Genomic DNA, 14,655 nt, shown 5'->3' with positions numbered 1-14,655 from the left:
CCCATGAAGTGGGCTACGGAGAGTTGTGAGTGTCAAAGATGGGGCCCTCTAAAGCCTAGCAGCCCTTTGGCATGGTTAAAAGGGTCAAGGTGGGGCATGAAGGCAGACTGGGGGCCACCATTCCTCTGAGGTTGGTTGTAAAGGCATTTATAGGCCACGGATGGGGCACTCTGCAGTGCAGTGCCCAGGGAGACTGTGTGTAAGGGGCACGGCGTGGGGTTACTGGCGACAATGGCAGGCTATAAAAGGTTATATCAGACTGAGTGTTAGGACACACTGTAGTCCAGCAGCCCCATGAGACAGGCTGCAAGGGACCAGAATGAGTCAGACCCAAGTGTAGAGCTCCACTTGCTACAGGGTACATCTGCACTTCAAGCTGGGGTGTGATTCCCAGTTCCAGGAGACATACTAATGCTAGTTTAAAAGACAATACCGACAGCAGTGTGAGCAATGGGAAGAGCTAGCAGCCCCAATCATAGAATCATAGAATATCAGGGTTGGAAGGGACCCCTGAAGGTCATCTAGTCCAACCCCCTGCTCGAAGCAGGACCAATTCCCAGTTAAATCCCAAGTATGTACCCATCCAAGACCCTAGGCACAGTGAAAGTATATGGGAACAAGACCCTGGGAATCGTTTCCTGCATAGCTTATCAGAAGGGACTTTTGTGATCATCTAGTTTGACTGCCTAACTCAGGCCATAGGACTTCCCTGAATTAAATTCCTCAATGAACTAGTGCAGCTCTTTTAGAAAAACAGCCAATGTTGATTTTAACATTTCCAGTAATGGCAAATCCGCCACAGCCCTTGCTAAATTGTTCACTGATAAAAATGTTAAATAGTGTAGGGCCAAGAACAAATCCCTATGGACCCCACTTGCAGTACAGTGATGATTTCCCATTTACAGTTACTTTCTGAGACCTATCCATTAGTCAGCTTTTAATCCATTTAATGTGTCGTGTTGATTTTGAATCAGTCTAGTTTCTTAATCAAAATATCCGGCAGTACCAATTCAAATGCCTTACAGAAAGCAAAGTATATTATATCTATACTAGACCTTCATCAGCCAAACTAGTAATCTCATAAAAAATATCGAATCTGACAAGATTGATTTGCCATAAACCCATGTTGATTGGTATTAATTATATTACTCACATTTAATTCTTTACTAATTGAGTTCCATCTCAGCTGCTCCATTAATTTACCTGGGATCAATGTCAGATTGACAGGCCTATAATATCCAGGTCATCCTGTTTACCTTTTTAAAGTATTGACACAACATTAGGTTACTTCCTGTCTTCCGGAACTTTTCCAGTGTTCTAAGACTTACTGAAATTCAACTTCAACAGCCCAGACGTCTTCAACCACCTCTTGTAAATTGCTGGACCTGCTGATTTAAAGATATCTAACTCATAGGCACTGACTCTGTGGGTGCTCCAGAGCTGGAGCACCCATTGATAAAAATTAGTGGGTGCTTAGCACTCACCGGCAGCCAGCTCCCCCCTCTTGCCCCTGCACCTCCCCCTCCCTCCAAGCACCTACTGCCTGCCGCAATCAGCTGTTTCGCAGCATGCAGGAGGCTCTGGGAGTGAGGGGGAAGAGTGGGGATGGGGCATGATGGAGGGAGGGGAAGAACTGGGTGGGAAAGATGTGGGGCGGGAAGAGGTAGGGAAGGGGTGGGGGCTGGGGGGAATGGGTCGGGTGGGGGAGGGGCCTGGGGCAGAGCCGGGGGTTGAGAACCCCCTGGGCCTGGAGGAAGCTGGCACCTATGGTCTAGTAGCTGCTGTTTAACATCCTTCTCAGTTACTATTAGAATGGAGAGTCTTTCATCTTCATCATACAATATGAATACATCACCCTGCTTTCCCCCCCAGAAATACAGAACAGAAATGGTCATAGATAAGGCCCTACCAAATTCACGGCCATGAAAAACACATCACGGACCCGTGAAATCTGGTCTCACCCCGTGAAATCTGGTCTTTTGTGTGCTTTTACCCTATACGATACAGATTTCACAGGGGAGACCAGCATTTCTCCAGTTGGGACTCCTGACCCAAAAGGGAGTTGTAGGGAGGTCGCAAGGTTATTTTAGGGGGGGTCGTGGTATTGCCACCCTTACTTCTGTGCTGCCTTCAGAGCTGGGTGGCCAGAGAGAGGCAGCTGTTGGCGTGGCGCCCAGCTCTGAAGGCAGCGCCCCATTAGCAGCAGCGCAGAAGTAAGTGTGGCAATGCCATGCCATGCCACCGCTACTTCGGTGCTGCTGCATGCAGAGCTGGGCGGCCAGAGAGTGGCGGCTGCTGACTGAGGGCCCAGCTCTGCAGGCAGCAGGGCAGAAGTCAGGGTGGGAATAGCACACCGTGCCATCCTTCCTTCTGCCCTGCTGCTGGCGGCGGCGCTGCCTTCAGAGCCGGGCTCCCGGCCAGCAGCCGCCGCTCTCCAGCTGCCGGGCTCTGAAGGCAGCGCTGCCGCCAGCAGCAGGGCAGAAGTAAGAGTAGCAGCATCGCAACCGCCCCTACAATGACCTTGCGACCCCCCACCCCTCCTTTTTGGGTCAGGACCCCTACAATTATAACATCATGAAATTTCAGATTTAAATAGCTGAAATCATGAAATTTACTATTTTTTAAATCCTATGACTGTAAAATTGACCAAAATGGACCGTGAATTTGGTAGAGCCCTACTCATAGAAAACATCTGCCATTTCTGTACTACTGACAATTCTACCATTGCTGTCTAGTAATAGACCCGTACCATTGTTGGGACGTCTGTCCATGGAATTTCACTTCTGTAGCAAAGATTTCACAGGAGTTCCTCACTGTAGTGAGAACAGGGGGAGGGAGAAGGGTCTGTGACCAGGCAGTGAGGGCGTGTGTATAGGAAAGCATGTGAGCAAGGAGCAGAGTGGAAGCGTGTGCAGAAGAAGAAGGGTTTGCTTTGTATCACACTGCAGAATCAAATGATTCTCCACAGTCCAGGGTGATTTTTGCCAGATACAGGTTTCCTGTTTGCCAGAGGTCATTCTCCCTCCCTTTCCTTCCCCTGCAAAACAACCCCGCATTCACAGAATTGGCTTGCAAGATTGGTGGTGGGGGGATGTGTCTCTTCCAGTCAAAAAGAACCTTCAGGTTTCCTTTGCTCAAGTAATCTCCAGGGCTAAGTGACAGGTGATCCAGCACAAAGCTCCTAAGCCTCTAGGGGGCTTTGTAACCTGGGCCCGTCAATCAGCTTTCAGATGGCTGGCAGGTCCCTTGTCTCACCCAGAGGACAAATTGTGAGCCAATCAATTACCGCATCCCGTGTTATTTCAGTCCTCTTCTTTCCCCTCCCCGCTCCAACCCTGCAAGGCCTGGAAAGTGGAAGTTGGATTTAGTTTTGTAAAAGACACAATCTGACAAAAGACACGCTTTCAGTCCGTGAAAAATACAAGACATCACCTGTGTCCAGGCTGGGTGTACGCTAATTGATTGTGGAATCAGATGTGCTTGGATCCTTCAGCTGAACGCCTTCACACTTGGCAAGTTGGAACAAAGAAGAGACTTCCAGCACAATCTGCCATGGTCCCTCCCCAGGCTGCTCTAATTAGCAGAAGTTCTCTTCCCTTCCCCCACTGCACAATGGACCAACTTCAGAGAAGAGAAGTAAGTGTTTATAATTCAAAGCAACAAGCCTTTGGAGCAGGGATGCTCAGCTTTATTAAGGCTTATAATACTGTCTCACATGACCGTCTCATAAACAAATTAGAGAAATATAACCTAGACAAACTTACTAGAAGGTGGGTGCACAATTGGTTGGAAAAGTATACCCGGTAAGTAGTTATCAATGGTTCACAGTTTAGCTGGAAAGGCATACCGAGTGGGGTCCTGCAAGAATAATAGATTCTGCAGGGGAGATGCTACAATTACACCTTTGGCTCACCAGGAGCTGCTGTGGTGACAGAGGAGAGGGCAGCTGGCTCACCACCAAAACAGCCAACCAGAGAGGAAGGGGTACTTTGGCCTTGGCCCCCAACTTCTACATAGATTCCGGCGCCATTGCCTGCAGGGATCTGTCCTGGGTCTGGTTCTATTTAATATCTTCATTAATGATTTGGCTAATAACATAGAGAGCAGACTTATAAAATTAGTGGACAAGACCAAGCTGGGAGAGATTGCAAGCACTTTGGAGAACAGGATTGGAATTCAAAATGATCTTGGCATACTGGAGAAATGATCTGAAATAAATAGGATGAAAAATGCAAAGCACTACACTTTGGGAGGAATAATTAACTGTACAGATACAAAATGGGAAATGACTGCCTAGCAAGGAGTATTGCAGAAAAGGAGCTGGGACTTATAGTGGATCATCAACTAAATGAGTCAACAAGTAATACTCTTGGAAAGAAAGAAAGAAAGAAAGAAAGAAAGAAAGAAAGAAAGAAAGAAAGAAAGAAAGAAAGAAAGAAAGAAAGAAAGAAAGAAAGAAAACCAAACGTCATGCTGGGATGTATTAGCAGGAGTGTTGTAAGCAAGACACAAGTAGTAATTCTTCCACTCTACTCAGCATGGATGAGGCTTCCACTGCAGTACTGTGTCCAGTTTCTGGCACCACACTTCAGGAAAGATGTGGAAAAATTGAGAAAGTCCAGAGGAGAGCAACAAAAATGAGTAAACATACATGACCCAGGAGAAAAGAATGAAAAAATTGGGTTTGTTTAGTCTGGAAAAGAGAAGACTAAAGGGGGACATGATAACAGTCTTCAAGTATGCAAAAGACTGTTATAAAGATGAAGGTGATAAAGTGTGCTCCTTAACCACTGAGGACAGGACAAGTAGTAATGGGTTTAAATTGCTGCAAGGGATGTTTAGGTTGGACATTAGGAAAAGCTTCCTAACTGTCAGGATGGTTAAACACTGGAACAAATTACCTAGGGAGGTTGTGGAGTCTCCCTCATTGGAGATTTTTAAGAACAGGCTAGACAAACACCTGTCAGGGAGGGGCTAGAGCAATGCTCTTCACAATTTTTGAAGTGGGGGCCACTCTGGCAAAAAATCTTCAATGTGAGAGCCACATCAACTGCTAAATTAACACACTGCTTGCTACTCCTTAATGATGTAATGTTACAGAGCCACTCGTGTAACTAAAACAAAGTCTACTTGTACAATAAAACGATATTCCTTTTATAAAATAATAACCAGGAAAATATATGGAATTAAAAAGGCACCTATGCTAGTAAACTTTTTAAGAGCAGAATAATGCAAAACTTACTTTAAAAACTGGATGAGCGAAAGTGCGCTTGTTCTTCTTTGACTTCATTCATGCGGTATTTGTAATCTGTCATCGCAATCCTAGTAAGACAGTCCAAATGTTCCGTGGTCAATTTGTTCCCCTGTTTTCTTTTCATAATATTCACTGTTGAAAATGTGGATTCGCAGGTATACATACAGACAAAAAATGACAGCATTTTTTTCACACGATGTTTCAGAGATGGATATTGTGTATCAGGAACCATGTTCCAGAAATGATAAACACCTGTCTTAAATTCAGACTTCATGTTGTCATTTGTCTGAAGTTCCACAATTTCACTCCCCAGTTTAGCACAGTCAGAACAAATGTCTATGATAACTGGTGACAGAGATGTCACTGACACATGGAAGGGGTTCTCAATTAAATGAAAAAACTCCTTGTACTCCATTACGTCTTTGAATCGAGACTCTAATTCCACCCTCAATTCTCCCACTACTTGTACAAATGAATTGTAATTGAAATGTTTCAAAAGCTCGGGATTTTCTGAGGTAACTGCTCTGAGTTTTGGAAAGTGAACAAACTGTGTGTCGGGAATGAATAATGTCGTAATCTTGTTTTGAAAAGCAGTTACGAAACGCAGCATGTTACTAGGAAGTTTCTGTTTCCCTTGCAACTGGAGATTTAGTGCATTCAGATGGCAAGTGATGTCAGTCAATAATGCCAGCTTAATTATCCACTCTGGATTTTCTAAGTCTTTCTCCTTCTTCTCCTTGCTTTCAAGGAATTCATGAATCTGAAGAAGGAGACACAAAAATCTTTCAAGGACCCTGCCACAAGATAACCATCTCACTTGATTGTGCATCAGTAGGTCACAATACTCTGTCTTATATTCTTCCAGTAATGCTCGAAACTGCCAGTGATTCAGCACTCTTGAAACAATAAAATTGACCACCTTTGCAACCAACTGCATGACACTTTGCATTTCACTATTTTTTAGTTTACCCACAATTGCTTCTTGGTGTATAATGCAATGAAACACGGCGATTTGGGTATTTCCTTTTGTTCCCTCATCAGGCCAATCAATCCATTCTCCTTCCCTTGCATATTTGGTGCACCGTCTGTACACAGTCCAAGTTATTCTCAGCAAAAAAATCGAGTAGGGCAGTCAAAATGTTTTCCCCTTTTGTTAGACCTTTCAAAGGTATTAAACACAGCAGTTCTTCCCGGAATAATTCTTCTTTGGGGAAACAAACCCAGACACACAATTGTGTGACGTCACATATATCTGTATTTTCATCCACTGCTATGCTAAAACACGGTGCTGACAAAATATCGGCGGTTAACTGTTGTCAGATTTCTTTTCTGACTTCCTCCATCCTACTCATTATGGTTGTGTCAGACAGTTTGCAGCCCTTTTATTTGCTTTAGGATTGCATTTTTTTTATTGAAATCAGCATACAGGATTTCTGCAGAAGCCAGAAAACACTCTTTAATGACCTCTGTGTCAGTAAATGCCTTTTTATGTCTTGCTAAAATCCATGCGATTTCACAAGATGCGTCTGTCAAACATCCTGCAATGGACCTCGATCTCTGTATTATTGTTTGCTGGCCTTTTAGTGAAACAGCAAGTTGTTCAATTTTACTGTTTCTTAGTGTAAGTGGGGAGGGGAATGGTCCCCCTATTGTAGGGAACTCTCCTGGCTTATACACCACCCCGGTGAAATGGGCTAGCGAAAGGATCTGAGCCCTCACTCCCACTTCCTTTACCCAGGGCTCCCCTTCCACTCTCCCGTATGACAGAGCCCTCATAACCCCAACAAGACTGGGCCCAGGATTCCTGGGGGGCTCGACCCCCAACCTTGTTGTGGTCACTTAGGTAGGGGCTAGGGTATCCCCACTCTGGGGTGCTCTCTCTGCACTGGATGTTTCCCTGACCCACTGATCATTACATATAGTTCAAAGCAAATACAATTTATTAAGTAGCAATCAATTAAAAAAAAATAAGCAAGAAATGGGAAAGGTTAAAGGAAAACACGTCACCCGCTCTGTGGCACGGGGACATCACAACCAGCGTCTCTGGAATGTCAGGGCAGTTCACAGTCTGTTCCTCACACGTCCCAGGCCTCCTTCTCAGGCCCCGGCTGTGCTGCAGGGATGCTGCGGGTCGGACACTTGCTCTGGCAGTGGCCACATGCTCTAGGTGGCAGGACCCTTCTTCCCAGCATTGCCCCCGCCTTGTCGGGGTTATGATTCCCCTCCAAGCCTGGCCTGAAGGGCTTCTTGGCTGGGGGCACCTCCCTGCGCTGGGCCAGCTGCCCAGGGTCCCCCTTGTTCTCGCCAGCTGCTCACAGCACCCGGCTCCAGACTGCTCCAGCCCCAGCTCCAGCTCCAGCTCCAGCTCCAGCTCCAGCTCTATCACTCTATCTCAGCACCACTGTTGCTGCTGCTCTGCCTCCAGCTCCCTGGGCTGCTTCTCTGGCCCCTCTGGCTCTGGTTGCTGCAGCTCTGCTCCCAGCACAGGTCTGCTCTATGGCCTCTTCTGTGACTCTGCTCCCAGCACTGACCTGCTTCCTGCGCTGCTTCTCTGGCCCCTCTGGCTGGCACAGCTCTGCTCCCCAGCTCAGCTCGGGGGCCCTGCTTTCCCCTTAGCTCGGCCCCACTCTGTCTGACCCAGGCAATTCCATCTCACATGGAGGACAGGACCCCCCCAGTCTCCTGACTCCCTGATTAGCCTGCCCGCCCTGTCAATCAGGGTGACGTGGAGCACTGGCCTCTCCCCATTGTTCCTGGAGGCTGTCAGTCTCAGCGTCCTGATTCCCCATCGACCCTTCCCCTTTGAGTACGGGGAGCTAGCAAACAAAACACCCCCAGTAAGTTCTAGTAAGGGGACAACAGTCCCCTTACATTAGGTTACTTCCAGGTGGGCAATTTTGTGCTGTTGTTTCATGGCATTCTAAGTTGCATGCATGTTTAATTAAGCACAAAGAAAAACGCGTCAGTTGACTTGAAACTTTTAATTTTCATCTTCCAAAGCACGTACCTTTCTCTTTTCTTTGGCTGGCTCTGGGAGGGGGCTCAGGGCTGGGGCAGTGGCTTGGGATGCAGGAGGCACTATAGGGGGCTTGCCCCGAGAGGCTGCAGGTTGCATAGGCGCCGACTTCCCCTCTGCCCGGTGGGTGCTTGACCCCCTCCTGCCCCTGGCCCCACTCCTGCACTGCCCTCACCCCGCCCCCATTCCACCCCTTCCCCAAAGTCCCTGCCCCTGCCCTGCCTCTTAGCAATCAACAGGGAGCAGCACTTAGGGTCAATGGGAGCTGCAACTGGCTTGCGGGCCTTGCAATGAAGAACACTGGTCTAGATAATATTTAGTACTGCCTCAGAGCAGGGGGCTGGACTAGATGACTTGTCAAGGTCCCTTCCAGCCCTGCATTTCTATGTTTATATTGTCTGCCCAGCAGCACCTAGCACACTGATGGCACTGTACAGTTAATATAGAAAAATCCCATACAAAAAGCTACATATAGGCCCTAATTGAGCAAAGCACTTCAGCACCTGCTTAACTTTAAGCACATGAGTTAGCCCTTTGGTTTCCATGGGACTACTCACATGCTTGCAGTTAAGCACATGCTGAAGTGCGTTGCTGGACCAGGGTCTAATGGAATATTCAAGCTCCAAAGTTGTCTGCACAAGTCAGGAAATGCCCTAGTTGAAAGGGCATATCCCATTGTTACAAGTAACACCTAAGAACACAAAGAGACTAGAGAACGCAATAGCTTGCCTACTTTTTTTCTCCAGTTTGCGTGTGGTCTGTTTTCCTGTTTCCCCTGTATAATCAGGAGAGCTGGGTGATTACGGGGTATTTTGGTTCATTGGTAATGCTGAAAAAAAATTGTTTTGGGGTCAAATGAAACATTTTGACAAGACTGAAATGTTTCATTTTGATCTATCCTCTTAAAAATAAACTTAGAGGGAATTTGGAAACAATTGTTTCAAACAAAACCCAAAGCAGTTAGTTTCAAAAATGTCAAAACATTTTATTTTGATTTGAGGGGATTTCTTTAAAAGTCCCCCCCCCGCCACTGAAATAATTCAGTGAAATTGACATAAATTTGTCAAAGATTTTGGTGTCACAGAATCTGCATTTTTTTGCCGGGGAAAATGTAAAATTTTTCATCCAGCTATTAGTCAGTTAATCAGTTTCCCCTGTTAGTGTGGCTTTTACACCCAGCAACAAGAGAAAAAAGCCATTAAAAAAAACCCCAGGAAAATGTGATTGTAAAAAACACCAAAATTTGCAGGGGATTCAAGGGCTGGTGAAGTATCTGAACCCACTCTTACTTGTTTGGGGTTTTTACAAATGGAGTAGATTTCAAATTCATGGCATCCCTTTAAAATTACACACGTAAGCTGCATGCTGCCCACTGGTGCAAGCACATTACAGTACCATCTTCAATTACAGGTCTGCACAGTATTTTTCAGATATATCCTTGTTAGCCCTTGTAGCCCTTGTTAGGAGCAGTACATGACTTTCTTGGATGGTTGTTTGTTGTTGTTGTTGTTGTTGTTGTTTGAACAGCCCTGCAACTGAAAACCAATTATTGCAAGAAAATGTTTATAAAAGTGTTTTCTTCCATCCAAATTCCTCCTGCTAAAAATGGCTAAACTGATTTTGCTCAAGCTTTCCAAAAAAAAATGTACGCTTTCAGGCAAAGACCAAGCTTGGGAAATTTCAGCCCCGTAAGTAAAAGTTTCAGAAAGTTACAAGTGACTGAGAAAAGGGAGTTAGAGGTTCATACTAGCTTCCACTCTTAACTATTGCAGGGTTTGATATAGTAGCAATTTGCTGGTAGCTCTGTCATATGAGGCTGCGAAAGTTGCTTAAAAAAGGAGGAAGCCAGAGAAGGAGTGAAATTTGATCGAGCAACTACGTCACGGAAATTATCATCAATCATCATGCGCCCCATTTCCTAAAAGTGGTGAGAGTTACAGAAAGCCATGGGATTTAACACATTCAAGGAGGAAACTTGACGATCTCTGGTTTTATGATAGGGAACTTAAAATATTTTGGCCTGGAGAGAGGAGGAAGGAAAATGCCTTTGCAGTCTCTGCACTGGCACAATACATTTTCCTCAATGCTTCCAGGAGCAGCTCTGAGTTCCCAGCCGTCCCCCGGTGACACGAATAGTAACAACCTTCCGAGGGATTGCAACCAAGGCATATATAATAAGCAACATAGCAGCTGTCCCTTTAAGCCTAATGTGGAAGCACAGTGAATTAGCTTAGCTCCTCTGGGCACTGGGTGTGCAGAGGGAGTAAATGCTGCTGCTACGAGAAGAGGCTAGCCTGCAGCTGGGCACTGAGGAGGTCTCTGTCTGCAAGAGGCTCCGAAATAAAGTGGTTTGGACCCCCAGGATAAACAAAGATTTCCTTCAAAAGCTGAGTCTTGTGCTTAAGAATTTAGGGGGACTGGAGCTTCCCAGTGGAGCACAGGGCAGAGAGACAGAGATCTATGTAAGAGCAGGATGCTGCTCTGTACAGGAGGGCCAATCATCGCTGCACACACACAACCAAAGGAGGGGAGAGCAGGTAGGTCTCGGCTCCACCTGAAACTGTCACAAACCTCAGATTCCCAGCAGAGGCGAGCTCACACCAGGGGAAGAAGCGTCTCAGGACTTTTGTTTTCTGAGAGCTGTAACTCTTGAGTCCTTTAAGAGGAAAGTCTCTGTGGTTAAGAAATTCCTCTGCTAAGTCTGCGTTCCTCGCTTTCCTGCCACATTTCCCCTAAGGGGTTAAACTAGAATCCCTGAGTGACCCACAATCTCGGAGAAGATCTGGGGAGCAGGAATAAATGACTGGGGTGTTCAGGAGGTCTCAGACACCAGTTTCAGGGTCTAGGGTGGCTAGACAGTGGTCCCACATCCCAAGGGTGTCAGACAAGAGGCCTGAGCCTGGGAGTGTATCCTAGAGTCCAACAGCTAGAAGCAATGACTAGACTCTGCCCAGGCCCACTTGGCTTGGAAGCACATGGGACCCAGTCATTGGGTCCATTCACAACAGACTAGGGACCATACAGGCTGGTCCTGGGCCAGGTTGTGACAACTGCCAACTCTCCAGGTTAATAGGGAGGAGTATGTCAGGCCCAGAACACTGGGGTGGCTGGACAGACCCTAACACAGCCAGGAGCGGGAGGAACTCAGGAAATATGCCTGGGAGTGACTCTCTGCATCCGATAGCACCTGCACCTCCATCTGCCTGTGCTGTACCTCATTAATGCCATGAGGTGCTTGAACAACGGGGTGCTGCTCAGGTCCTCTTCCACTGATATGTCCCTAGAAGAGGGAAAAGATATCGTCATCTCACATGATCAGAGCAGTTCCCTGACGGGGCTGCAGGAGCGCGGGCATCTCTCCAGCATCACCTGAAAGCATCGTCTCCTTACCTGATGCTGCCGACAGCGTCATCCTGGTAATAGCAGCGCAGCCAATTGATAGTGCCCTCCTCCGGGGGTAAGTCTTGAATGATCTTCACAAAAGCACATGGGAAGATTCCAGTGGCCTCGTGGACGGTTCCCTGGGACAAGTGGAAAGAAGAGAATGACAAAGAGGGCACTATTTTGGCTACATGTGGTCTGCTGTGGAAATGTGAGTCATTTCCATGGAGATGACTGCCAGAACTCCCCAGGTTTGACTGTGATGATTGAGGATCTTTCTGTATAATTTAATAAATTGTAGTTAATATTATGGAATTGCTCTTATGAAACCTCTGTATCATGAATGCCCTTCCATAGATGAATCTAGCATGTCCCACAAGCCTGAAAGCATGTCTTCCCCCGACTGAGGACAATGGGGAATACTTAAAGTGGACCATAGTCATTCAAAAGAGTAACTGCATCCTAGGAAACTGAGGGAAGGGTTTTCTGGGAGCAGTGGAAAGATACCGTAACAGAACAAAGAAAGCCAGGTGTTGGTAGGTGGACACAGAGCCACAGAGAGGTTAGGGGTGAAGCACACAGGGAGTTGGGGCAAGAGGAAGGAAGGAAGGGAGTGGACAGACCAAGGTCACAGGACACAAGCTGGGTGGTGTGGCAGGGGGTTGAAGAAGTCTCCGTGTTCCAGGAATCCAATCCATGCTCTGCAGCAGCAGGACCTCAACTGCTTCAGACAGCTCTGACCCTAGCCCAAAGGATACTCTGCAGTGGTGAAGAATGTAAGGCAGTGAAACGCATGTAGGGCTGTTATTTTGTATGTATGTGTATATCTTGTGCTACTAAACAAAGAGTATTAAGGTGCTATACCTGTGTAAAGTGTGTGTGTTTCATGCTGCACCTACCACAGGGCCCCTGAGAATGCTTAACGGTAACCCAGAAGGCTCATATCTTTGGTGGGATTCTGGGAGAGGATATGTTTAAGCTACAGCAGAGTCTGAAGGGTCAGCATGAGCCCAGAGGGTAAGTAGCTAGTCATGGATGGGAAGGGGGAAATCTAAGCTCTCAGGAAGGGATAACACAGAGTCTGCACCCCAAAAGGAGCACCTATGGACCTGTGTCAGGGCGTGCAAACCCCACCCTAGGCAAGAAGGTGTTAAGAGCAGTTTGATGCTTGGGCAGCCCCACCCCACCGCACCTGTTAGGTATGTCATTCTTAGGGGAGGAGCCTTAAAAAGGAAGATGCCCAGTTCAGAAAACGCTGTCCTGGGAGTTACTGTTTTGGACTGGACTCAGTCCCACCCCTTCGGGGTAAGACAGAGTGTGATCTGGCTGGAGGAGGCTGAGTTGCAAGACAGAGGGGACCACCAGCAGCAAGCCTGAATGGCTGGTTGGCAGGGCAACAAAAGGAGGGAAAACCCCTGTGCCCAGCCAGGTGGATGAGTCACTGTCACAAGGCCCCAAGACAGGGACAGGGCCTGGACTCCATTCGATCTCAGGGAGGCTTAATAGCCAGAGATTCAAAGGCTTGAATTCCCCTCACACCAATCTAGAGGGCAGCTAAGAGGAGGTTTTTGACTGGATCTGTGACGATGATCACATAAGGAGAAGAGTACAATGGAAGTGACTTCATGCCATCCCTGTAACAGGACTACTGGATGGGGTAGTCAGCTGCAGAAGGGCTGGGGCAGTGTCTCATATACACAAGTACTCATAGGCTCAGAGGCTGTTTTCTTTCACAAAACAGAGATACTATATCAGCAATCAGCTTGCATGCACCCTCAGCCCATTTCCACAATCTTCCGGAATTGCCCAAGTCCCCTTTTAGATAAGGTGGTGTGAGAGTGGATGAAGTACAGCACATACCAAGCCACGTAAACAGAAGCAATCTAAAAAACATCTAAACAGGAGTTTCCTTCTGCTTTCTGTGGCCCTTGAGCGTGTTACTCACTTCTACAAAATCCAGATGGTATTACAGGAAAGGAGTACAAGTGAAATCAAATGCCAGAGAAGAGAAAACCTGAAATTCAAACAGCCCAGAAAGTAAGGGTATGTCTACACTACGAAATTAGGTCGAATTTATAGAAGTCGGTTTTTTTAGAAATCGTTTTTATATATTTGAGTGTGTGTGTCCCCACAGAAAATACTCTAAGTGCATTAAGAAAAGGAGTACTTGTGGCACCTTAGAGACTAACCAATTTATTTGAGCATGAGCTTTCGTGAGCTACAGCTCACTTCATCAGATGCATACCGTGGAAACTGCAACAGACTTTATATATACACAGAGTATTCTGCTGCAGTTTCCACAGTATGCATCCGATGAAGTGAGCTGTAGCTCACGAAAGCTCATGCTCAAATAAATTGGTTAGTCTCTAAGGTGCCACAAGTCCTCCTTTTCTTTTTGCGAATACAGACTAACACGGCTGTTACTCTGAAACCTGTCTAAGTGCATTAAGTGCATTAACTCGGCGGAGTGCTTCCACAGTACCGAGGCAAGCGTCGACTTCCGGAGTGTTGCACTGTGGGTGGCTATCCCACAGTTCCTGCAGTCTCCCCTGCCCATTGGAATTCTGGGTTGAGATCCCAATGCCTGATGGGGCTAAAACATTGTCGCGGGTGGTTCTGGGTACATATCGTCAGGACCCCGTTCCCTCCCTCCCTCCGTGAAAGCAAGGGCAGACAATTGTTTTGCGCCTTTTTTCTTGAGTTACCTGTGCAGACGCCATACCACGGCAAGCATGGAGCCCGCTCAGGTAACCGTCACCGTATGTCTCCTGGGTGCTGGCAGACGTGGTACTGCATTGCTACACAGCAGCAGCAACCCATTGCCTTGTGGCAGCAGACGGTACAGTAGGACTGGTAGCCGTCATTGTCATGTCTGAGGTGCTCCTGGTCACCTCTGTGAGGTTGATCAGGAGCGCCTGGGCAGACATGGGTGCAGGGACTAAATTTGGGGTGACTTGACCAGGTCATTCTCTTTAGTTCTGCAGTCAGTCCTATTGAACCATCT

The 14,655-nt window shown here is 47.0% G+C and overlaps 1 protein-coding gene across 1 annotated transcript in view; it reads right to left on the bottom strand.

Moving 5' to 3' along the window:
• Nucleotides 1–1,388, bottom strand: part of LOC144271819 (cytokine receptor common subunit beta-like) — a 33,465-nt gene extending 32,077 nt beyond the window's left edge. The window contains exon 1 of the mRNA XM_077829389.1: nt 1,257–1,388. The gene's annotated coding sequence lies outside the window, so the exon portion shown is untranslated. The remainder of the gene's footprint in view (nt 1–1,256) is intronic.
• Nucleotides 1,389–14,655: the final 13,267 nt, after the last annotated feature.

Source organism: Eretmochelys imbricata, chromosome 1 (genome assembly GCF_965152235.1).
Source record: "Eretmochelys imbricata isolate rEreImb1 chromosome 1, rEreImb1.hap1, whole genome shotgun sequence".
In the NCBI taxonomy this organism is placed as follows: Eukaryota; Metazoa; Chordata; order Testudines; family Cheloniidae; genus Eretmochelys; species Eretmochelys imbricata.
This window is presented reverse-complemented; position numbering and strand designations above follow the sequence as displayed.